The sequence below is a fragment of the Leptonychotes weddellii genome, chromosome 4 (genome assembly GCF_054177405.1).
Source record: "Leptonychotes weddellii isolate Sample4059 chromosome 4, ASM5417740v2, whole genome shotgun sequence".
NCBI lineage: Eukaryota > Metazoa > Chordata > Mammalia > Carnivora > Phocidae > Leptonychotes > Leptonychotes weddellii.
In genome coordinates this window covers 73,193,573-73,216,915 of record NC_138372.1, presented here as the reverse complement: position 1 = coordinate 73,216,915, position 23,343 = coordinate 73,193,573, and the positions used below count along the sequence as shown (strand labels likewise).

The 23,343-nt window shown below is 45.0% G+C and overlaps 1 long non-coding RNA gene and 1 pseudogene across 3 annotated transcripts in view; both read right to left on the bottom strand.

Moving 5' to 3' along the window:
* Positions 1 to 6,729: 6,729 nt before the first annotated feature.
* LOC145721322 (uncharacterized) overlaps positions 6,730 to 23,343 on the bottom strand; it is a 108,143-nt gene continuing 91,529 nt past the window's right edge. The window contains exons 4-6 of one of the 3 annotated variants that reach the window (XR_014144999.1): positions 21,661 to 21,813; positions 9,749 to 9,865; positions 6,730 to 7,661 (exon numbers count right to left, since the gene is read on the bottom strand). This is a non-coding gene — a long non-coding RNA (uncharacterized LOC145721322). Of the gene's footprint in view, positions 7,662 to 9,008; positions 9,866 to 21,660; positions 21,814 to 23,343 lie in introns of those variants that run through there. The other 2 variants (XR_014145000.1, XR_014144998.1) reach the window with 2 other exon arrangements.
* Positions 12,744 to 15,796, bottom strand: LOC145721321 (ADP-ribosylation factor-like protein 6-interacting protein 1 pseudogene; annotated as a pseudogene).

Here is a 23,343-nt window from a genome sequence, read left to right as displayed (position 1 = left end):
CCGAAGGCAGATGCTTAACTGACTGAGCCAGGCACCTCATAGCCATGGCTAATTTGTCTTCTTTCCCCACCCATGAATTAATTGGAAGGAAGATGTTACCATTGATAAGACCCAATCAGATTATAAATTTATACCCCAAACAAAAGTACTACCATGGTATAAAGGAAAATGAGATGAAATAGCTCAAGGAGCTCCTGGAGTAGAAGCCCTTTGAAGGCTGTCATGTGGCCATGACTCATCAGTCTAGGATCTTCCGTGGAGCTCGCTCTTTGCTGCACACTGAGCTGGGCCCACGGAAGCTGCTCTGAATGCAGACACGGGCACACACTGGTAACGAGGACATGGTGTACATGTGCTGTGGGGGCAGGCCATGCGCTCGGAGAAGAGGCCTTCTGACCTCCACAGAGTCTTGGAGACAAGCGCAAATTAGCCAGCAAAAGAAGGTGCTCCAGGTGGAGAGGACAGGATGATGAGAGCCACGAAGGCGTGGCAACCCCTGGCAAGTCTGGAACCCATCCCTGCCTGTTTTCTTAGGGTGTATGTATGGTTTAATGGTTATTGTTCGTTCCTGTTCATGGTAGCAGTGTTTGGTGGTGTTTGTTTCGGGTGACAAGGGGCTTTCTCACCTTGCCGTGGTTACCAGGTATATCTCTGAAAAGCCACACTCCTGGTCAGTTGGCGCCAGTGGGGAGATGAGAAGGCCTCCTGTTTCCAGCTCTTTCCTGTAACAGAGATCCCAAGAGACCCCTGTGTTTCCATATTTCTGATTCATTTCAAGGTCTTTCCAGGTTTGGGAAACGGGAGACCTCTTGCCTAAGCTCTTCCAACAGAGGTGGGAACTGGAGCCTTGGGCCTGGGAGAGGCGGGTGGGCTGAATGGGCAGTTTGGCTGGCTTCCCCTAGACACAGATGTCTGAAACCTCTGTGGAAAATTCCAGTGGGCTGCACTCTTGCTCCCCCAGATGGCTTGTGGAGGAACCAGGCCATAGCCAGTTGGGGTTGGCTTATCTTGCGGGTGGACCGCTGGGCAGCAGGCCCAGGAAGAGACACACCCTCAGTTCAGCCTGTTCCTCAGCACAGCAAGCTGCCTTGTTTTCCCTCAAGGCTGTCTGTGTTTACACTGATTCTACTTGTAAAGTGACATGGGTGGGGGAGGGGAGGAGGGTGGGCAGGGTTTTGTCCACAGGTGAAAAACAATAACGCCTGGCTTTCTGTGAGTTCATTTTGCTTCCACATGGAAGCTAAAGCTTCCTTTCTGACCCAGGCTTACTCAGGGCTTTGTAACACCTTTGTCACCATGAAGTGATTAGTGGCCCGTGTTCTTATTAAGGCTTCTGAGAATTTCCACATTCCAGGGCTTTGGGTCCTTACCAGCAGCTCAGGTTTCTGTCCCCACGAACTCAGAGGACTCATAATGTTCTCATTACTAGTTTCTTCTGATCAGCTGAGGAAAGCAGACAGTTCAAGGTTGTAAAACACTTAAACCTAATTGGGAAAAGTGGGCATTTAGCCTCTCTACTCAGTCGATGACCCCTTTGCTCTCATCTGGTCTTCTCCAGATTTGGGACGCAATGCTGCTCCGTTCTTTATCTTGCATCTCTTTATGGCCCCTTTCTCCTCTGTAGCCGGAACCGCAGACTCGAAGGCACCTGGGGACGATTTAGCCCACCCCCTGCAGGGCACACTGGAGCACCCAGACGTGTTGACAGCTGTGCCTGAGATCACACGGTTATTCAGCGGAGGGGCTGGGTCCAGGACCCAGGCTTTCCTGCCTCCCAGCTCAGCTGTCAGTCCACTTGCACTGCCTCCCTCCTCATATCTCGCCCCAGGTATTTTATGAAATTCCTTCCCCCAACTCTTCATGGCCCTGTAACCAGAGCGTGATGTTCTTTACATAGATGATATTTAAGAAAAGTGTTGCCTAACTTTTGATTTGCTTGGGGTTGCAATACCAGCTTGCAGGAAATGCACCGGGAATGTGTGGGGAAACTGCAAAGCATCCTCTATGACTTCGGCATTTGGTTTTCAAAAAATGGAGCAGTGATGTCATTCACTCTTGAACAGAAAGAACAAACCAAGCTTGTTTTCAGGGTCTAGCAGAGCACTTCATGCAGTGGTTGGAATTCTCTTATTGACCATTATGCTGAGTACAGGGCATTACCTGTAAATTGTCAAGTCTCTGGATCTTTTGGGCTTACATGGAAAAGCATCTTCCCCAACATGGGGAAGAAGGTATAGGCTTTGCAGTTTCATGTAAGTAAAACCCAAGTAATATCCTCTGGAAGGCCAACTACCACTGTGGCCTGCTTTCTATGTGCCCGATATGGTGCCCTGTTGTACACATGGCAGCTCATTCAATCATCAGCCCTAAGTGGTAGAATTTATATTATTCCTAACTTTATGAATGAGAAAAGTTGCTTGTCCAAAGTCACACAGCTAGAATGAGGCAGAGCCTGGAGTCAAATTGGGTGACTATAAGCCTTCCAATTCAAAAGGGTCTGAAGACAGAGCAGGAGGGCTCCTGGGGACAAGGCCATAGAGCTGCAGTCTCCCCTAGAGGCTGGGCTTCTGTTCTTCACGTTCACACTCCTAAAGGGGACAGGGCAACCCTTGTTCATGTCTCTTTTCCTCTCTGTTCCCACCTCCATCTTCTATCCCCATGGGAGGATGAAAAACAAGGACAGGAGGTCCAACCACTTCCATCTGCCCTCTCGGTGTTTGGCACCAGTGCCCACAGCAATGAGGATGGCCCAGACTCTGGTGTGACGGGCTGGTACCTGGTCTCAAGCTCCTGGCACTAGGGTTTGGAACACAGCTGTTCATGCTCCATGGAGGACAGAGGGATGCTGTTTACCAACCTCTAGTCTCTGAACTCAGTCTAGTGGCCTTTCAGAAGTCACTCTCTACAGGAATGAAAGTTATGGAGAAGGAATTTTGTTATCCTCTACACACGTCTAGGTCAAATTTATGATTGCCAGATAAAACAAGTATAATTTGTCCTTCCCAATAAACTTAAACAGACATGGCCCAGAAACATTTTCTCCGTGTCTTTAGATGATCACTCTTCTCTGTCTGGTGTCAGGTCTATAGAAAAATGTGACACCCTAGTAGTGAAAGCCCACACCAGGGTTTGAGTAGTATCGGCATAACTATTAGATTTTATTTTGTTATTTTTTTAACTTCATCATACACCCCTCAATAGAACTAAAGACTCCCTGTCCTAAGGCATCTCATGATCTAATGATGTTATTGGGAAGTCACTGGTTTTTATTGTAGATGTTTTGTAAATCAAAACAATAGTTAATGTATTTTAATCCATATAAACAAGCCTATTAAGAAAAAAGAGGAGGAGCTATCCAACGTCGGGAGATTCATTATTCTTAGAGTTTGTTGTACTGTCTGTAACGAAAAGTTTTTTTGTTTTATTTTTGTTTTTTAAACCAATCACAAGACCATTAAACATGGTGGTGGGGAGTAAACCTATAGGACCACTTCATAAGGAGCAATGAGCACTTGAAAATGATCAGTGTTTCTTTAAATTTGGGATACTTTGGGTGCTCTCAGGGAATGAATGAGAAGGACTAATATGTAAATCCCATTCTGCCTTAGTCTTGTAGCAGGATGCTCAGTTACATAAGGAAATAAGCAAAGGTTAGAGAGGTGAGCAGAGTCCAGATGAATTTACCCAGAAGGTTCTCCCAGATCAGTGGGGGAAGCAGAAGAATGTAGCTTCTTTCTTATCATCTGGATTGTCTGGAAATCCACCTCCACTGGTATGAGGAGAATTGCCATCACTCTGTGACCTCCCAAGCCCTTCCAGGATTCCCAAGGAGCTGGAAGCTCTCAAGCCAGTCAAACTTCAAGACTCAGCATGCTTCCCAGAATCTTCTCTGTCACATGGAAGACTAGAAAATATTTCTTATCTTGATGATTGGCTTCTGGTCCATTTGAGGATTCAACAGCCAAATGTGAAAAGGGGGATGCAAGATGAGGACTAGATCTAAAAATTGTTAAGGCAGAAAACAGACATGTTGATAGTCTGCATTCAAGGGTATAAAGGAAAATTTACCTTTGGGACATCCTAGTCATTTTGGAAGAAACAAGTAGGTAGCCCTTCCTCCATTATTCTGGTCAATATGGTAGCAGCTGACCCTGTGTCCCCATTTCAGAACATCTAGGGAGTTAATTTTGTTCATTGCTGTATCTATAGCATTTAGGGCAGTGGCTGGTACAAAATAGATATACAATAAATATTAGGATTGAATAAATGCTTAATCAAAGGAGGTAATTCTCTCATGCTGTCAGGATAAATGTGGAGGCTGAGAAATATGTTCTGAGAACTCGGCATAAGTGCTTGACAGTTTCCTAAAGAAGCAACATCTTCTATAGTGACTGGGAGTTATTGAAAGAATGCTCTTGGAACCATGTACCAACCTTGTACGCACTTATGGCTTGACCCGAGGCCCTCATACATCTATCATACTATGTCCATGGAAAAATGCATCTGAGTTCCAAGAAGCAGCTGATAAGTGACCTTGAGAAATATAAACCAAACTTAGTTGAGACCTGCCTGAAACTCTAGGTCAGCTGTGGCTGTTTTGCAATTTGTCCACAAATAAGGCATTGCTGGGAAACATGAATGGCCTTTGTTCTTGTGGTTAATTTCTAGCAGGAAGTGTGGTATAGTATCAGGAATGTAGACTTGGACTTTATAGACCACCATGTAGCTATAGACATTGCCTCAAGTGGCTCAGGGAGACCAGAGGATCTTAAATAAACCATGGAGGAGTCTTTCCAGGTACGTTAATATCTTCGATGCTCTGGCTGAACAGAATGTGGCCCAGAAACATCATAGTTGGCCACCAGCAATCATGACTTTCTATGAGATGCAGATGAAGCAGAGCAAATCGGCTATCATCTTAGAAAATCATAAGTTTGGGCACGAGGCTGCTTAATCAGTTCTGAGGGATAGCTGGGCTATCGTGCATAAGGAACAGCACTGTTTGCATACTGATGCTTGTTTGAAGGGATGTGCTCCACGTAGACTCATTCAGGCTCTCTTGGAGCCTGGAGCTGGTATGAGAAGCAGGCAGTCTCAAGTGGCACCTGTGTTGAGACCCTAGATGTCCAGGCAGAAGTCTGACACCTTGTTCTTCTGCAGGAAGACTCTGGAGCCTCAGGGGAAGGTGGGGAGTTTAAGTCTTTCTGGCCATAAAACAGTGTCACCCTGCTGACAGAGGAGCTGATACTGACTTTGAGAGAGTTCCAGGGCTGACTGCTCAGCTGTACTTTCTGGGACATGAAGAAGGGGCTGGCAGGTCTGGGCTGGGGCCAAGGACAGTGTTGGAACACACTAAGCCAGAGAGAGACTTTTAAGTAACTGGAGAGGTTATGGGGTCTCAGCCAGGATGTAGGGAATCCAGGCAGGGGTGAGGGACAGCACTGACCTCCTGAATAAAGGCAGTATCAGCAGTCATTGTGTCCCCGTCAGAAACCCACCTGGTAGAGCGCAGTTGCAACACTACCTAGTGATCTCATGTGTGGGCAGGAAGAAAGCCAGGAAGGGCATAACCAGCCTGAGCAGAAACACTGACACTATGTTAGCTTCGTTTTCAGGTAGGCTCTCTTCAAGTGGTGGCAAAGATGAACAGCTGGAGTGCCAAGTTCATATCCCACCAGCTTTGTTACCGACGTGGGAAGACTTCTCTTTCCCAAGAGGACCAGTGAAAGTTCCAAAGCTGATGCTCGTCGGCCCAGCTTTGTAGTATGACTGTGACCTTGACTGGCCAGGCCTGGGGGATAGGTAACTACTTTCAAACCGTTGGACTGAGACTGGGGGAGAAGTGATTCCCCAAGAAAACCTGATTCCTATCATCCAAGAGGAGAGTGTGAGTGCTGAGCAGCAAAAACCTCACATTTCCACACGTCCTGACTTAGAAATATGTGATTGGGTATAAGTCAAAGCCAGAACCTAAATAAAGAACCAGTCACCTAAGGTCTTCATGCAGCTGCCAATGTTCCTAGAAAGTGAAGGGGTTTCCCCTGGGCCTGTTCTAGAATATTTCTTAAGATAAAGTATGCTCAAGCATTCGGCTCTGGAAAAGTAACCACGTCATTAACAAGCATATGGCCTGGAAGCTGGGGGAAGGGCAGGCAGGAGGCTGAGAGAGAAAGCTCACGTCCTTCCAGCAATAGGCAGTATTACTTAGCATAAAGGAGGAAATGAAGCAAGACTGACATCATGATGCGGGGGATTTTTTTTTGTTTATTTTTTGCCAAAGGAAAAAAAAAAAAAAGCTGTAGCGTCTGCGTTAATATACAGCCTCATGAGATTCCAAGTAATTTCTGTTACTGTGATATTTTTAGGGGACAGTGACCTTCTTAATTCCTTATCATTTTCTAAATTGTGAGTTAATCTAATCTGGCAACAGATTCGTGCCCATCAGGTAAAGTTCCTCTCATTCTTCAGTGGCACTTCTTCAAAGAATCTTTCCAGATTTAGGTAGGGAAAGATCCTTTTTCTCTCTTCATCAGCATCTCTGCTTTGGGACATACCACTATGATAGCACTTGCCATGTGCCACAGTGATTTTTCACTTGGCCGAGAGGCTCTGTCAGGTAGGAGCTGTGAGATTTGAGGTGCAGCATTTGACTTTTCTGAAACACAAACTGGGACAACACTTCCTTCCACACGGGGTTGCTGCCAGAATTAAATCAGCCGATGCATTCTCATTCTATATAAGTGGAAAGGAAAAAAGAAAGAGAAAGGATAGGGGCATAAAGGAAGAGAAGAAGAGATGGAGGGAAAAGGAGGGAAGAGGGAAATATGGGAAGAGCTAAGAAGTAGCAATGCCAGGTTTGTCTGGAAGTAACAGCCATGTAGCCAGAACTGGCCTATTCGGCTAGGCAGGATCTTAATGTTTTGGAGATGAGGAAATGGAGGGACCAAGAAAGGTGAAGGAGTGTGTCTAAAACCACGGCCTTGGCAGAAGTGGGGCTGGAATTTGCAACGATGTGGATGGACCTAGAGGGTATTATGATAAGTGAAATAAATCAATCAGAGAAAGACAAGTATCATATGATCTCACTGCTATGAGGAATTTGAGAAACAAGACAGAGGATCATAGGGGAAGGGAGGGAAAAATGAAACAAGATGAAACCGGAGAGGGAGACAAACCATAAGAGACTCTTAATCTCAGGAAATAAACTGAGGGTAGCTGGAGTGGAGGGGGGTGGGAGGGATGGGGTGGCTGGGTGATGGACATTGGGGAGGGTATGTACTATGGTGAGCGCTGTGAATTGTGTAAGACTGATGAATCACAGACCTGTACTACCGAAACAATTAATACATTATATGTTAATAAAAAATAAAAAAACAAAAAAAATGCATATAAATCAAAAAGGAAGGAAAAAAAAAAGAAGTGGGCTGGAATCCAGGCTTTCCTGGGGCTACTCCTCACAGTCCCTGCTGTCCCTTGGGTTAGCCTTTTATCATCTCCATTCTCCTTAGTCACTGCCCGGGCATCCACAAGGCTTGATAAAGCTTAGCTGACCTCTGCCACCAGGAGAATAGGTCATTTCCTGTCCACCGTCAGGAGGGAGACTGAGGAGAACATAGGTACGTGGTGGGAATTCAGTGGTATCTGTATCTTCAGTGTCTCTCCTGTGAAAACCAGAAGACAACCGTTAAGGAGTAACATAGTCCTGGTCTTAATCCAGTAGGCACCGTGGGATCAAACCCTACTGCAACCATACTGAGGAACCTTGTCTCTAGATGCAAGCAGTGGGGCAGTGAAAGGAGAATAGTATATATCCTTCTTGAACACAGGTTTGGACTCAACTGCCTACAAGGATTACTGCCTTCCTTAGGAAATGGGCATGCATTTAGCTGATCCTAAGAGCCAAAACAGAGCATCTGCAGCTCATCCTGGACAGAGTATCAGAAAAGAAACCCATCGGGGTGCCTCGGTGGCTCAGTCGTTTAGCGTCTGCCTTCAGCTCAGGTCATGATCCCAGGGTCCTGGAATCGAGCCCCGCATCGGGCTCCCTGCTCCGCGGGAAGCCTGCTTCTCCCTCTCCCACTCCCCCTGCTTGTGTTCCCTCTCCCGCTGTGTCTCTCTCTGTCAAATGAATAAATAAAATCTTAAAAAAGAAAAGAAACCCATCCCTGTGTGAGTGGATTTGGTTCCTCAGAAACTAATGAATTAATAGGAAGACTCAAAGGGGAAGCATGAAAGGGGATGTAGGAATGAACTTGAGATAGGAGAGCCACATTGAGCATTGTAATGTCTGTAATATGCTTAGAACGTTTCGTCACAGGCAGTGTGTTCCCATGTATGTATTCCAGAGTTATGAGATAGCCAAGATACTGTTGTTTGTCCTAATTGAGAATTTCCATCCTAGGGTGGAAAGCCAGCCTTCTAATTAGGAAACCTGTGCCCAGAAACAGCTACTGCAAAAGCTTTGATGATCTTTATCTCTGACCAGCAGCAGAAGCTTTACCAGTTGGCATAATTAATGTTAGAAATAGGTTTCTGTTAAAAAAAGAAAAAAATAGGTTTTTGTTGATGCAACTGGTGGCTTTTCAATTAGCATAATGGATCTACTAATGCAGTTTCATTAGTGAGATTGCTAGTGATAAAGATACGTGGATTTTAGAGTAGCTCCCTGCCCTTGCTTGAAAAGAGTATAAAAACTAGGCAGTCCTGTAGCTCTTAGTGATGCAATCCTGCATCCAGAGTTGAATTCTGAAGATTCTAGTCGCTTGGTGCTTATAAGATTAATTGAATTCTGGGGCGCCTGGGTGGCTCAGTCGGTTAAGCGTCTGCCTCCGGCTCAGGTCATGATCCCAGGGTCCTGGGATCGAGCCCCGCGTCGGGCTCCCTGCTTGGTGGGGAGTCTGCCTCTCCCTCTGCCTCTCCCCCGGCTTGTGTGCTCTCTCTCTCTCTCTCCCCCACTCTCTCTCTCTCAAGCAAGTAAATAAAATCTTAAAAAAAAAAAGATTAATTGAATTCTGCTCCTAGAATATTTTCATGCTTTTCTGAAACAATGATGCAATGTCAGAGGCTGTAGCAGCCATGCCTTAACCATGAAGGACAAAAGCTAATATTTTGAGTGTATTAATTATCCAATACCGCTCCATGAAAGGGAGGTATATACAAAATGACTTCCAAAGACCAAAGGGGCCATAAGACTGAAGAATAAGGCTGACAAGTACAGCTTGACAAGAAATGATTTATTAAAGGGACTTACATGTCTTGGGTGGTGGCAAGAGAAGACCTCTGCAATCTCCTCCTGTAAGATCTGTCTTTGACCTGTTTTCATAGCCTTAGAGGCTGGGAGACCACCCAGGAGGAGAATGTTTGAGAATCACAGTCATATCTCCAGTGCAGATCAAGGATGTTACGCTCCAAGAGTGTACTTAAGGGTGTGGTTAAACAAAAAGGAAGAATGGTGGTGGTGGGGGGGGGGGTTGTGCTCAAAGAAGGCTTCAGGTCACAGAGGGGTTATCATGGCGGATTTGTCCAAGATGGCATCAATCTGGTTCACATAAATACTCCCTAATAAATTACCCCAAAACTTAGTGGCTTAAAAACTACAAAAATCTCCCATAGTTTCTGTGAGCTAGGAATTTGGGAAAGGTTCTGGTTTAGGAGTTTCTCATAAGGTAACAAGAACGTGTTGGCTGGAGGCGTAATTATTTGAAGGTTTGACTGCAGCTGGAGGACCCACTTCCAAGATGGCACTCACATGGCTGGCAAATTGGTACTGCCTGCTAGAGGGAGGGCTCAGTTCCACTCCATGTCAGCTTCTCCATGTGGCATGAGCTTCCTCACAACGTGTTGTCAGGGTTCCCAGGGAAGCATCCTGAAGGAGAAAGCCAAGTGGAAGCTGTGTCCTTTCTGTAATCTGGCATCACCTAGAATCACTTCTACCTTACTCTGTTGATTGGGTTCAACAGTCTACGACCCCTACCTAGATTTGAGAGGAGAGAACATAGACTCCACCTCTTATGGGAGGAGCATCAGTCACATTGTATGAAGAGCATGTGGTGTGGAAGAAATATATAGGAGTGGCTATCTTTTGGAAATATAATCTGCCACACTGTCCTAGTGTGCTCGAGCTGCCATAACAGATACCATAGCCTGGGTGGCTCCCACAACCAATATTTCTTTCTCACAGTTCTGGAGGCTAGAGATCCAAAATCGTGCTAGCACGATCAGGTTCTCGGTGAGGGCTCTCTTTTTGGTCGTCTTCATATGGTCTTTTCTTGGTACGTACACATGGAAAGAAAGACCCCGTGTCTCTTCCTCTTTTTTATAATGGCATTAATCCCATATGAGGGCCTCACCCTCACCACCTAATCTAATCCCAATAACCTCCCAAAAGCCTCACTTCCAAATCCCGTGGCATTGAGGGTTAGTGTTTCAACGTAAGAACTTTGGGGGAAGGGCACAAACATTCAGTCCATAACATACATTATGTAAAGGTGGTAAAGAGAAAATAGAGAAAACATCTAGGTCTTTGATACCATCATTGTGCTTCTGAAATAATCAACTTTGGAAACACTTCAGGATATCTTATTTCATAAGAGTACATTTTCTTTATTGATTTATTTGGGTATTCTATTATTGTAGCTAAAAGTGTTTCACTTGCTATAAAAGCTACAGCAAAAGACTGGGTTCAAATTTTCCCAGGGCTACTTAGATGATATTACTTCAACCAGAGCATTTAATCCCATCCATTTATTCAATCAGAGCATTTAATCCCATCCGTTTATTCAGTCCCATCCATTTGTTTATCAGTGGCCTTCAGTGTGCCAACCAGGTACCGTTTAAGACACTAGGGATGCAATAGTGAGTAAAACAGACAGAAACCCCTGTCGTCATGTAGCTAACACTCTACTATGTGTTCTGTGGTCTCTCTGTGTGTGTGGGTGGTGGTAGGGTGGATGGCAAGTGAGAAGCCAGATAAATAATTAAAATGATGTGAGTGGTAAGGCGGGCTGTGGAGAAAAATGAAGCAGGGAGGGAGGATAACGTGGCTGGGGACATCCTCATGCAAAAGGTGACAGTGAGTAAAGCCTTGAGGGAAGTAAGGGAGAGAACCATGTGCAAAGGCCCAGCTGGGGACAGACCTGTGTGTCTGGGGAGCATGAGCGAGGTCAGTGGATCTGGGGACTGAAAATCGTAGGAAAGGAGGACAGAAAGCTCGTGGGAGGTGGGAGGAAATTGTAGAGTGACATGGGAAGTCATTTGAGCTTTGGATTAGAGTTCATGTGATCTGACTTATATTTAATAGGATCACTTTGGCTGCTATGTTGAGAATTAGATGGAAGAGGAGCAAGGGTGGAAGCAGGGAGGCCAGGTGGGAAGCTACTGGAATAACTCCTATGAGGAACAGTTGGCGAAAGATTGGCAGCAATGAAGGTGCAGGAAGAGCTCAGATCCTGGGTATGTTTTGTGAGCATTTCCTGACAGATTGGGAGTGCGGGATGGGAGAAAGAGAGGTGGCAAGGATGACCCCAAGGTTCAGGCCTGAGCAATGCTACTAATAGTGTTTCAGGTTTCTATTGCTGCAAAACCAGTCATTACACCACATACAATTAGTGGTGCAAACAACAGCAAGTTGTTTTGCTCATAAAGCTGCCGTTTGGGCAGGGCTCTGAGGAAACAGCTTGCCTCTCTGCTCACTCAATGTTAGCAAGGCAGCTCCAGTGTTGGGAGCTAGCTTCATCTGAGGGTTTGCTCACTCATATATGTGGTGGTTGATGCTGATTGTTGGCTAAGGTTGGGTCACCTAGATGTGGCCTTTCCACATGGCTGCTTGGCTTCTTCACACCATGGTGGCTGGTTCCAAGGTTCCAATGGTGAGTGGCCTCAGAAAGAGAGAGAGCCAAGGAGAACCTGTACCAAAACTCCTTCTTCCTCAAAAGTATTTTTTTTTATTTTAATTCCATGTTATATTAGCTTCAGTTGTACAATATAGTGGTTCAGCACTTCTGTACATTACTCAGTGCTCATCATGATAAGTGTACTCACCTATTTTCATCCATCCCCCCACCCACCTCCCCTATGATAACCCCCAGCTTGTCCACTATAGTAAAGATTTTTGTCTTTTTTTTGTTTTGTTTCTTTTTTTGAGGGGGAGGGATTCCAGCTCTTTCTATGTTTCCCCTTTTACACAAAACAAAGAAGAAATAATACAAGATTAAAACTGCAAAAGTAGTTAATTGGTAGAACACATATACACAAAAAAATCCAGATAGCAAGATAGGCTTATCTACAATGAGGAAACACATGTAAAAATCAAGGTAGTTTGTAGTTTTCATATGAAACATTAAAAAAACCAAATCAAACATTTGCTACAATGGGTGCCACTGTTCACAGTAATATTGAAGGTGAGAAGACAATACTTATTTAGGGACAGATATACCACAAGATCCAGCATCAGTGCAATAAATTCACAAAACTATATTATAGCTAATTAATCAGAGTTTAAGAACTGTTCCCAAATGTCACATTTTCAGCCCTCAGAGGTTCATTCTTACAGATTCCAGCTATTCTAAATTTCTAGCTACTGAGAGGGAGAATGATTCTAAGACACTTTCCAAGCAGTTACAAAATCTCTGTAGACCAGAGGCCATCTGTCGTCGCCAAAAGTCTGCTCTCCCCAGCCAGCCCTTGCACTCTTCAGAGAGAGAGAGAGAGATCTAGGGAAAAAGTCAGATGCCAGCATAAACACCACCTCCTGTGCCAAATCTCTGGGGACCAAAGCAGCCAGCAGTTACCCTCAAATGAGAATCTTGAGGCTTACCTTTCAAGGCTTAGTCTGATCTCGAAAATTTAGTAGGCTAAGATTATTTTCTACTGAAACGAATCTTAGACTAAGTATAGGAAGACTTCTGTCCTTTTATTGGCTGGTGTTGGAGTGAAGGTCATAGACCTGAGTCTTAACCTATAGTAGTAGTCAGCTGAAAACCTGAAATTAAAAATATGCTAAAAATCCTAAACACAAACTTCTGGAAGCCTGCTGTTTAAAAACCTCTAAGGAGCTAACTTGAAGTCTAAGAGCAAGGAGAGACGAGCTCGAAGCTTGTCATATTCCCCTTTTGGGAGGGAAGATCAATGTTTCTTACAAATCACTAAGTTTTGCACAAGGCAGAAACCAACACATACTAGGGCATGGAATTGGTTTCATTTTATTCCAGAGGATTCTTCTCCCACGGTATAGAAACAGCATGAGGAATGAATCTTAATTGGTCTCTTCATCTTTGTCAACTTGGTCTCTGTATTCATGAAGCCAGGCAGTTCAAGCAGATTGTGGAAGCAGACAGTAGAACCAGCTTCCTGTAGCCACAGACCTCTAGCTTGGATCTAGCTCAAGCAAAGATCAACTGGAACAATTATCCAAAGTCACAGTTAACTGTACTAAAAGGTGAAGCTCACCACTATATTATTTTAAAGGAAGTTGCCTAAAAGTAAGAATTCAATTAACCTGGGTGAGAAAAATCAAAACAAGTCATACTCACGAATGAGTTGTCCATATAAAGCCAACTGATGAGAATGCATCCAGCTACATGTCACATGAAGACCCTATGCATAAAGCCTTACTTGGCAAGTCTGAATTTCTACCAACTAAGGGCAGAAAGAGGGAGAGCAAAGAGCTACTTCTGTAACATTTTAGTATCCAGACAGCGTAATAGAAACTGTTCCCAAGGACAATGTATATGCCATTCATTACACCGAATAAAGCAGATGCATTATTCATTTTTTTTTTCTTTTTGTTTGAGAAGCTTATTTATCTCCCTTTTGGCCATTCCAATGTACTTCAAAGTGATTCCATGCTGGTTTAATCCCGGAAACAACAGTAAGAAAATCACTATCAGGTAGGTGAGCAGCCAGTTTTGGACTTGCTGTCCCACCCAAGCAACCGCAGCAAGAGAAACGATCATGGTCATGAAGTACATTTTAGGCTTTTCCTCCCTTAGAATAAAGAGGCGTTTCCACCAGCCCACAGCTCTGTGTTGAGTTTTTACCAGATTGCTACAAATTTCATGGAATCTTTGCTGTTGCTCAGTGTTCCATTTACTGGAGCCAAAAATTCTAGGAGCTAGAATGGGAACAAGGTAGTCAGCCAAGCACAAAAACCTAACAAAACAGGAAACACGGGACAGAACAGATGGATCCAGATAGTAGATAGTCAGAAACACCCAAGAAACCACACCCATGACGGCAGGTGGAAACCAGGCTCTTTCCCATCTGAGGACTTTATCAGCCATCAGCATCACTTCTCCCCATCCCTGAGGCTGTTCTTCCAGACTTGCAGTCTCTGCAGCCAGCAGGTTGGTGCTGCGATTTTCTCCCTCTGCCATCGTCCCGGAGGTGCTGCCTTAGCTGACGCAAGCCGCCCCCCAAACAAGCTTTCCACTGAGACCCACACAGCGACCCTCATGCCTTGTTTTGTTTCTTAAATTCCACATATGAGTAAAATCATATGGTATTTGTCCTTGACTGACTTATTTCACTTAGCATTATACTCTCTAGGTCCACCCATGTTGTTGCAAATGGCAAGATTTCATTCTTTTTATGGTTGAATAATATTCCATTGTATATATGTACCCCCCTTCTTTATCCATTCATCTGTAGATATTTGGGCTGCTTCCATAATTTGGATATTATAAATAATGCTGCAATAAACATAGGGGTACATGCATCTTTTTGAATTAGTGTTCTTGTATTCTTTGGGTAAATACCCAGTAATGGAATTACTAAATCATAGGGTAGTTCTAATTTTAATTTTTTGAGGAACCTCCATACTGTCTTCCACAGTGGCTGCACCAGTTTGCATTCCCACCAACAGTGCACAAGGGTTCCTTTTTCTCCACATCCTTGCCAACACTTGTTGTTTCTTGGGTTTTTTTATTTTAGCCATTCTGACAGGTGTGAGGTGATCTCTCACTGTGGCTTTGATTTGAATTTCCCTGATGATGTGTGGTGTTGAGCATCTTTTCATGTGTCTGTTCGCCATCTGGGTGTCTTCTTTGGAGAAATGCCTGTTCATGTCTTCTGCCCATTTTTTAGTTGGGTTATTTGTTTTTTTGGTGTTGAGTTGTATAAGTTCTTTATATAGTTTGAATACTAACCCCTAAATGACTAAGATATGTGATTTGCAAGCATCTTCCATTCAGTGGGCTTTTAGTTTTGTTGATTGTTTCCTTTGTTATGCAGAAGCTTTTATTTTGATGTAATCCCAATAGTTTATTTTTGCTTTTGTTTCCGTTGCTTCTTGAGACATATCTAGAAAAATGTTGTTATGGCAAAAGAGAAATTATTGCTTGTGCTCTCATCTAGAATTTTTATGGTTTCAGGCCTCACATTTAGGCCTTTAATCCATTTTGAGTTTGTTTTTTGTGTATGGTGTAAGAAAGTGGTCCAGTTTCATTCTTCTGCATGTAGCTGTCTAGTTTTCCCAGCCCCATTTGTTGAAGAGACCATCTTCTTCCTGTGCATATTCTTGCCTCCTTTGCCAAAGATTAGTTGATCATATAATCGTAGGTTTATCTCTGGGTTCTCTATTCTGTTCTATTGATCTATGTGTCTATTTTTTGCGCCATTACCATATTGTTTTGATTACTATGGCTTTGTAGTATATATTGAAATCTGGGATTGTAATACCTCCAGGTTTGTTCTTATTTTTCAAGATTGATTTGGCTATTTGGGATCTTTTGTATTCCATACAAATCTTAGGATTATGTGTCTAGTTCTGTGAAAAATGTTGTTGGTATTTTGTGTATCAAACTTTTGACATCACCGTGGGAGTCTTGTGGCACTTCTCACACTTGGTATGCATCCAGGCAGTTACAAAGTTCTGCCAAAAGTGGAAGAGAGGGAAATAGACTCCATCTCTTCATGGGGGAATGGCAAGAGCATATGAGAGTGAATATATTGTTGTGGGATTTTTGAAAAATAAAATCTGCCACAGATGGAATGGCTATTTACTGACACGAAGAAAACTAGAGAAGGAGAAGGTTAGAGTGGGGTGAGATCAGAATCTGGTATCAGGAGTTTGAGATAATTTTGACATGCCCCTTGGACTTTCAAATGGAGAAGACAAGCAGGCAGGTGGATATGTGAATTTAGAGGTCAGAAAGTACCATCTGTGTCTAGTCAATATTTAAGATCAGAAAGGCAGATAATATGACCAAGGAAGTGAGTGTAGATAGAAAAGAATGTGATCTAAGCATTGAGTTCTGGGGCACCCTGACATTTAGCAGTAAGGGGAATGTGGGGATAAGGAGAGGCAGGGAGATGGTTTGGTGCCCTGGAAGCCAGGTGAGAAAGGTGTTGAAGGAGGCAGTGGACCATTGTTTTCAAAGTCTTGTAGTTTATGATTCTGTGATGGTAAACACCTGAACAGGTATTAGTATTCCTCCTTCAGGCTGTTAGGCTCTGTCAATCCAAATTCTTCTCTCCTCTGCTGGACCAGAAGCTTCTGGAGGGCAAGGTTATTAGCTGTAGTCACTTTTCAACCCTCTAAGGAACTATCATAGTGTTCCCCACACAGTCGATACTCAATAAGTGAGAGTAAACAGAAATTGGCAACAAAGAGAGACCCTAAGAGTTCAAATCCCTTAAAAGGGCAGTTATAAGCTTGATGAAACAGTCGATTCTCATTATTTGTGTTAGTTATGTTCCATAAAGTTTCTGTGAACACTGAATCAGTAAACACTGAACCATCTTCCCTAGTGGAAACATAGATTCCCGCGAACTTCTGGTCACAGCAGTTTCCTCTGCCCATTAATACATAACCTTGTTTTATGTATGTTTCTGTTTAAGGCACCTTATTATATGCTGTTGATTCATTAACATTGAACTCACGACCAACAGCACTGTAACTCAGGCCTGCCCGGAGCTTGTCTAACACGTGTCCTCTCTCCATCGGGCCCCTTCCCGCCAGCATGTCAGCACATGCTTGGGAGTAACTCTAAACCATGAAATCACCAACAAAAGACACCAAAACGTGAAAAACATGGGGCACCTGGTGGTTCGGTAGGTTAAGCGTCTACCTTCAGCTTGGGTCCTGACCCCAGGGTCCTGGGATCGAGTCCTGCATCGGGCTCTCTGCACAGTGGGGAGCCTGCTTCTCCCTCTCCTGCTACCCCTGCTTGTGCACATGCACTCTCTCTCTCTCTAATAAATAAAACCTTAAAAAAAAACCTTGAAAAATGTGACACTAAATAGACTGTGAAAAGGATGTTTGTAGAAAGAATGGAAAGTAGAGCGTCCCCTTGTTCAAACTCGGCTGCCTTGCTCGGACCGCAGCTAGAAGGGAGTGCATTCAGTGCTTCAACTTTTTGCTGTCTCTCATGACCACAGAAGGACCGGGAGTATTGATTTGGGGATAACAGATACATTTTAGCCAGTAGGCACATTTGCAAAGATGGAATCTGTGAATCAAGAGGATGACTGGATCTCATTTGCCTTAAACTGAAGGTAAAGATGCCAAAGAACAAGGGTTTTATAGCTTTTTCTCTGTACATCCATTTGGAAGGGGTCCTAACTTCTGTATATTTTAACTTTCAAGATATTGTTACTACTTTGGGGCTTAACGTCTTGCAAAAGAACTCAAATTATAGTTTGTTTTGACCTCATTCATTTGAAAATGGCTTTACATTTTTGAGTCTATTCACTTTGGTCAGCAGGTTCTTCCTACAGTCCCATAGAGTGGATGGTCTGAGGAAGTTTTTCTCTTCAGGCACTGAGGTCATTGAACAGAGTAAGTTGGCATACTCATTTAACACTCTTGGGGGAAGACAGGCACCTACAGAGAGAGACCGTGTTGCAGGCTCTAACTTTGCTGTGGGTCAGAGCCAAGTCCATCTAGAATCCCACCATAGTACAAAGGTGTTCGTTCGCCTGGGTAGGCTTTCAATACTGTGTCAGTGGCAATTTGCAGAAGTTCCCTGGAACACTCAAAAGCCCAAGAATGTGCCAGGGAGTTGAAAGTTGGGAAAAGTACAAACTAAATAGTATTTACGGGGATTGAGCCCCAGATAGTACCAGAGCTCCCAGGACAGATAACCACCTCTCTCCCTGCTGCGAGCTTTCCAGGAAAGAAAAGTCAGATTTGGTTTTAAGGGAGAAAATATCTTGCTCTTTTGGGTTTATGATATCTATTTATTTTTTTCTCTTGGTTTTAATAAGCAATTTCCTAAATAGCTAAATTTAACAAGAAAATGAAAAAGAGAATGAACAGAAATGTGAACTCCAAATTCCTTTAAAAAATGCCCTTATAATTTTCCATGGAACAATTTTTTGTATAGTTAAGGAAGAGCAACTTCATCACCTTTTCTGGCATCCTCAAACCATTTGGTTGCTAATTCCTAAAAAAGTTATTTAGCTCATTGAAGAGTAACGTGGCTGCCTGATGAAATGCCCACTGGCTGCTTGGAGCTGAGGAATCCCTCTGGGGAGGCTCAAGGGCAGCCCCAAGGGTATGGCTCTGAGTCCAGTTCCTGTTGGAACCTGCCGTAAAACAAGTGCAAGAGAACCTGAGGGCCTCTGTGGGAGAGAGAGCAGCATCCATCTTGCCATCAGGCTGATCAGCTTTCCTTAAAATGTTAAGACCTCCTGCCAAGGTAATGTCTGGGCTTGTGCAGAGGCAAGAAGCAAGGCAGGAAGCCACTGTACTTGTTTTGCCTAGAAGTTAATCTTGAACTCGCAGAGGAGCATTTAATGTCCTGTGGAAGCAACACTCTCCAAATACAGCAACCTCGCCATTCTGGGAACCAGACTGCCATTGACCTGAGCTTTCCCCGCCATGAAGGATTTTGGAAAAGGCCTTTGAGGAAAAGGCAGTCCCAAAACCCATCCACTTTCCCAGGGCCAGAGAGCCGGGCAGATGAAGCAGGAGGCCCCGGGAAAGGTTTAAGCATTAAAACCCCACTGGCATAAACAAGAAATGTGATGGCAGCTAACTCAGGGTTCACTAACAACTGTTCCTACGGAAGTAAGAGGTTCCTTACTGTCAGCTTCATCATTGTTGTTCTTTTTGGGGAAGCCTTCCTTTCTGTGATGTCTCCAGGCAAGCAGTGGGGCACATCTGCATGTGGACCTCCGTCTCCCCACCACCTGAGTCCACGCCGAGATGAGTCACAGCCAGCTGACACGTGAAGCCAAATGGCACACAGCTCCTAAGATGTTGTTCCTCCAGAATGAGAGGGTTCTTTATTTTTTATTACCTAAATGATATGCTCTTTAATATGCCTCACAAAACGGTCTGGCTTAGAAAACTGCCCACAATACGTGTATGTAGCCATTTCCTGTTTTGAATATAAAGAAAGGAGTGTATGATTTTCATTCATAGAAGTTTCTCACCTCCACTCATGTTGAACAAATATGTTTTGAAGGAGAGCAACATTATTAACTGTCTTCGGCGGCGGGGGCGGGGGGGGTGCTGTTTCTTTGTCTGGCCCTCCTGGTTTGACTGGGTTACTGGGTTCCTTTCCTATCCTCAATGGCCAGGGATGGATGATCTGAAATCGCACGTCTGGTTTACAAAAGCCAAGTGTTCTGGAGAGTGCTCTCTTGCTCTCCAGCTAGGGTGACCAACCACCATGCTTTTCCCTGGACTGAGAGTTGTCAATGCTAAACCCAGGAAAGTCCCCGGATGAGTCGGTTCCCTTATTTCCATGCCTAGGGAAGCGGTGGAGTAAAGGATTTGCCAGTGTGGGCTCTGGAGCTCATTGCCTGGGTTGGGACCACTCTCCATGATTTAACTTGCCACGTAACCGTGGGCAAGTTACTTACCCTCCCTGCTCCTCAGTTTTCACACCTAAAAACTGGGGGAAAATAATCTACCTTTTAGGGACATGGTAAAGCCAAAATGAAATAATTATGTAGAAGGCCCCTTGGTGTGCCGCACACATAGGAAGGGCTCGTAAGTGCTGGTTATTATTGTTTGTAACGATTATGATTTGAAGGTATAGTAGTGAAGAGGGCAATCCTGTGGGAAAAACAGCAATTGATATACCTGATCTCAGCTCAGGGCTATCAAGAAGTGGTCAAATAACACTCACGACAACCTGAGAGTGTGCGAAAGTGTTGGATTGTATTCTTCCTTTTGGAAGTTGTTTATCAAAATGGATTTGACTTTGAAAAGTTTGGGTGCCCTAGAGGGGCAAGTTTCCATTATCTGGAACATCCAGGCAGATGGATTTCTTGGATAGGGGAGGCAAAACTCTGTCACACTCAAGGCTCTGCAGGCCTCCTAAATGTCCTCGATGGGGCGCCAGACGCCAGAGGGGCCGGGGCTCGGGGGGAGCCTGTGGTTTGTTGGCCTCTCCCAGGGGCACAGTATCAGGCTGTAACCCTTGGCATATGCTGTGGAAAATCTTCCTGCACTGGCAGTGGGGTTCCAGACACATGTGTTTTAGATCAGTGTTAATCCAGTCTGCTTCTGCAGCTCCTACTTCCGGCCATTTGGTCTGCAAAATTTTTGCTGAGTCATTTGACCTCGCGAATCTTCTGAAACAACAGTCACGTGACCAGAGGAAAGTGTTGTGGGCACACAGCTTGCCCACGGGCACGTATTTTTGCAAACTTGATCCAGCCAGTATGTGCAGATCACGTACTGCATGCCCTGCATTGAATTAGGGACCTGGAACTTACTGGGAGCAGTAGGGCCAGGCTTTGTCCGTAAAGCGCTGGCCTTCTAGCGGGAAAGACAGGTCTGTACCCTAGGACTACAAGCCAGACCTTTAAAAGTTATATAAACAAAAACATAAACTATGTGGCTTGGTAGCACAGGATAATTCATTCTGTCTGGGGAGAATTGCAAAGGAAGGCACACCAAGCTAGGCTTTTGAGAAAAAGTAGAATATGCAGGACTTGGACAAGCTGAGACAGGGCAAGAATGTTTGGGCAGAAGGCGTGTGCAAGCAGAAACCGTGCGCAGGCTCATGGCATCATGTCGGGCGCCCAGCATGCTGGACTGGACCACAGGAAGCACAAAGGGGGTTTGCTGGGAGAGCAGCTGGGCCAGCTCATGGAGGATGGAGTGAATACACGACCACAGTCTGCACTTTCTTCCACATGCAAGAGGAAAGACTTTCGAGCTAGGGAGTGGTAGGATTATAAGGCCTCAGAAGGATGATTTGGTCAAGGAGAGAGTCAGTGGGCAGTTATATGTAGGGGGCAGGAAGACGGGAGAGGGCAGAGGTCTTAGTCATGCAACACAGGTTAAGAGCTGACGAGGCCTGAACTTTGGAAGTGGCAGAGAGAATGGCAGGAAGGAAAGGGAAGACACTCAATGAAACTTTGGGAGGCAGAAGGAGAGGATTTATCTCCATTTGTCTACATCCAACTCCACTGTGGGAACTGAGCCCGGAGGGGCAGCTGCGAACGGAAGAGGGGCAGCCGCGAACGGAAGAGCAGCAAGGATCATAGGTTGCAAAGCTGAGGGGCAGGGGGTTGGTTAGCCTAGAAAAAAGGCTGACTAGCACCTCAGTGATAGCTTGCTGTACAGGAGAGACAGCAAGCACACCTGTTTCCTCATCTCCTCCAAAAAAGGCTCAAGTTGAGGTCTGGAGAGTGTAGAGGAGATATGAAGAGAGAATTTCCAAATGGGGAAAGAGAGGCCAAGGGCAGGACATGTTTTACCTTCAGGATGGTTTTGTTTCCGAGCTTCAGTCTGTGCGTCACTGCCTGGCCATGGGAAGAGATGCTTCCTTCCATCCGCCTTACTGGAAACCACCTCAGTCCTTCCTTGGTCAGTGGCTTCCTCTTTGAACAGAGAAGTCAGCATCACTGTTACTGAAAGGAAAAACCAAAAGCACTGGGTATGAATTCACCGTTGGAAATAGCTGTACAAAATTCTTTTGTTAATTTCAAATCAGCGGATCGAACATAACAGGTGTAAGTGGGTTTTTGGTCGTGTGAACTATCAAAATCAAATCTCCTGAAGTGGCCTATGACAGAATGCCACTTCAAAGCCGCTTTGGCAGGAAAAAGGGCGGATTGCAAGGTAATGGGGGCATCTGCAGTCACGCAAGACAGGAAGTGACTGAGAGTCACTGAGTTCCCGGGGCCCCATTCCGTCTTGGCTTCTGCTTCTCCCAGATCGGCTGCCTTCTCTCTCTCTCTGCAGGCTGACCTTCACCACCTCAGCCACCCCACGCCACACACCCGAATGGCCTGTGCGCGGGTCACAGACAAAGCTGGTTCACGTCTCTTTATCTTAATTCCGATCTTGCGGGGACTCTGCGCACCCCCCCACCCCGGGGGGAGTAATCCGTATAGCTCCAACAGGGCGGGGCGGTTCGCAGGCAAGCGTGTCATGGGCTGGCTTCCCTGTAAAAATCATGCCACAATAAACTCGAATCTTGTCTGAGCGTGTGGCAGGCTATTTGAGATGCAGAGACCAGGAATGTGTTAATGAAGAACTTCTAGCACAAAATCACTGAGAAGAGTCACCATCCAGAATTGTAGAATCGTCTGATGCGATTAAATTATCTAGTCAGGCGGTCAGCCAAGAAAACGTTGACCGGCCTTCGGCATCCTCGAAACCGAGGAAGGGTCCACCAGGCATTTCGGTTCTGGGAACACACAGGAGCTGCCACTTCGGAAGAGTCTTCCACCATCAAGCTGTGGCCGCTTTGTTTTAATCACGTCACTTCCCTTCTCAGAGGTCCTATGTATTCCTATTTTGTCATCTTAAGCTTGTCAGCAAGAGCTCCGAGGCCCATACCATCACATTGCACCACACTCCATCCTAACCCATTCCCTGTCGTTTGTTGTTGCTTATCTCATGTGCTACCCGACCTCCGTGGTGTCACGTCCAGGCGGGCTGTAGAGCGCGTTCCTGCGTCTCGCCCTTGAAGATTCTGATTCTGGGTTGTAGGAGTCGTGTGTGTGTGTGTGTGTGTGTGTGTGTGTGTGTGTATAATTTATTTATTTGAGGGGGGGAGGGACAAAGAGAGGGGAGAGGGGCAGAGGGAGACGGAGAATCCTAAGGAGGCTCCATGCCCAGCAGGGAGCCAACACGGGGCTCAATGTCATGACCCTGAGATCATGACCTGAGCTGAAACCAAGGGTCAGCCGCTTAACTGACTGCGCCATGCAGGCGCCCCTGTATATTTAAAAAAAAAAACTTTATTGAGGTATAATTGACATACAACAAGCTATTCGTATTTAAATGTACATTTTGATAAGTTTTAACATATGTATATGCCTGTGAAACTATCACCAAAATCAAGATAGTGAACATATCCATCACCCCCAAACGTTCCTCATGCCCCTTTGTCACCCCTCCTTCCTGCCCCTCCCTTCTTGCCCCCACCCCCC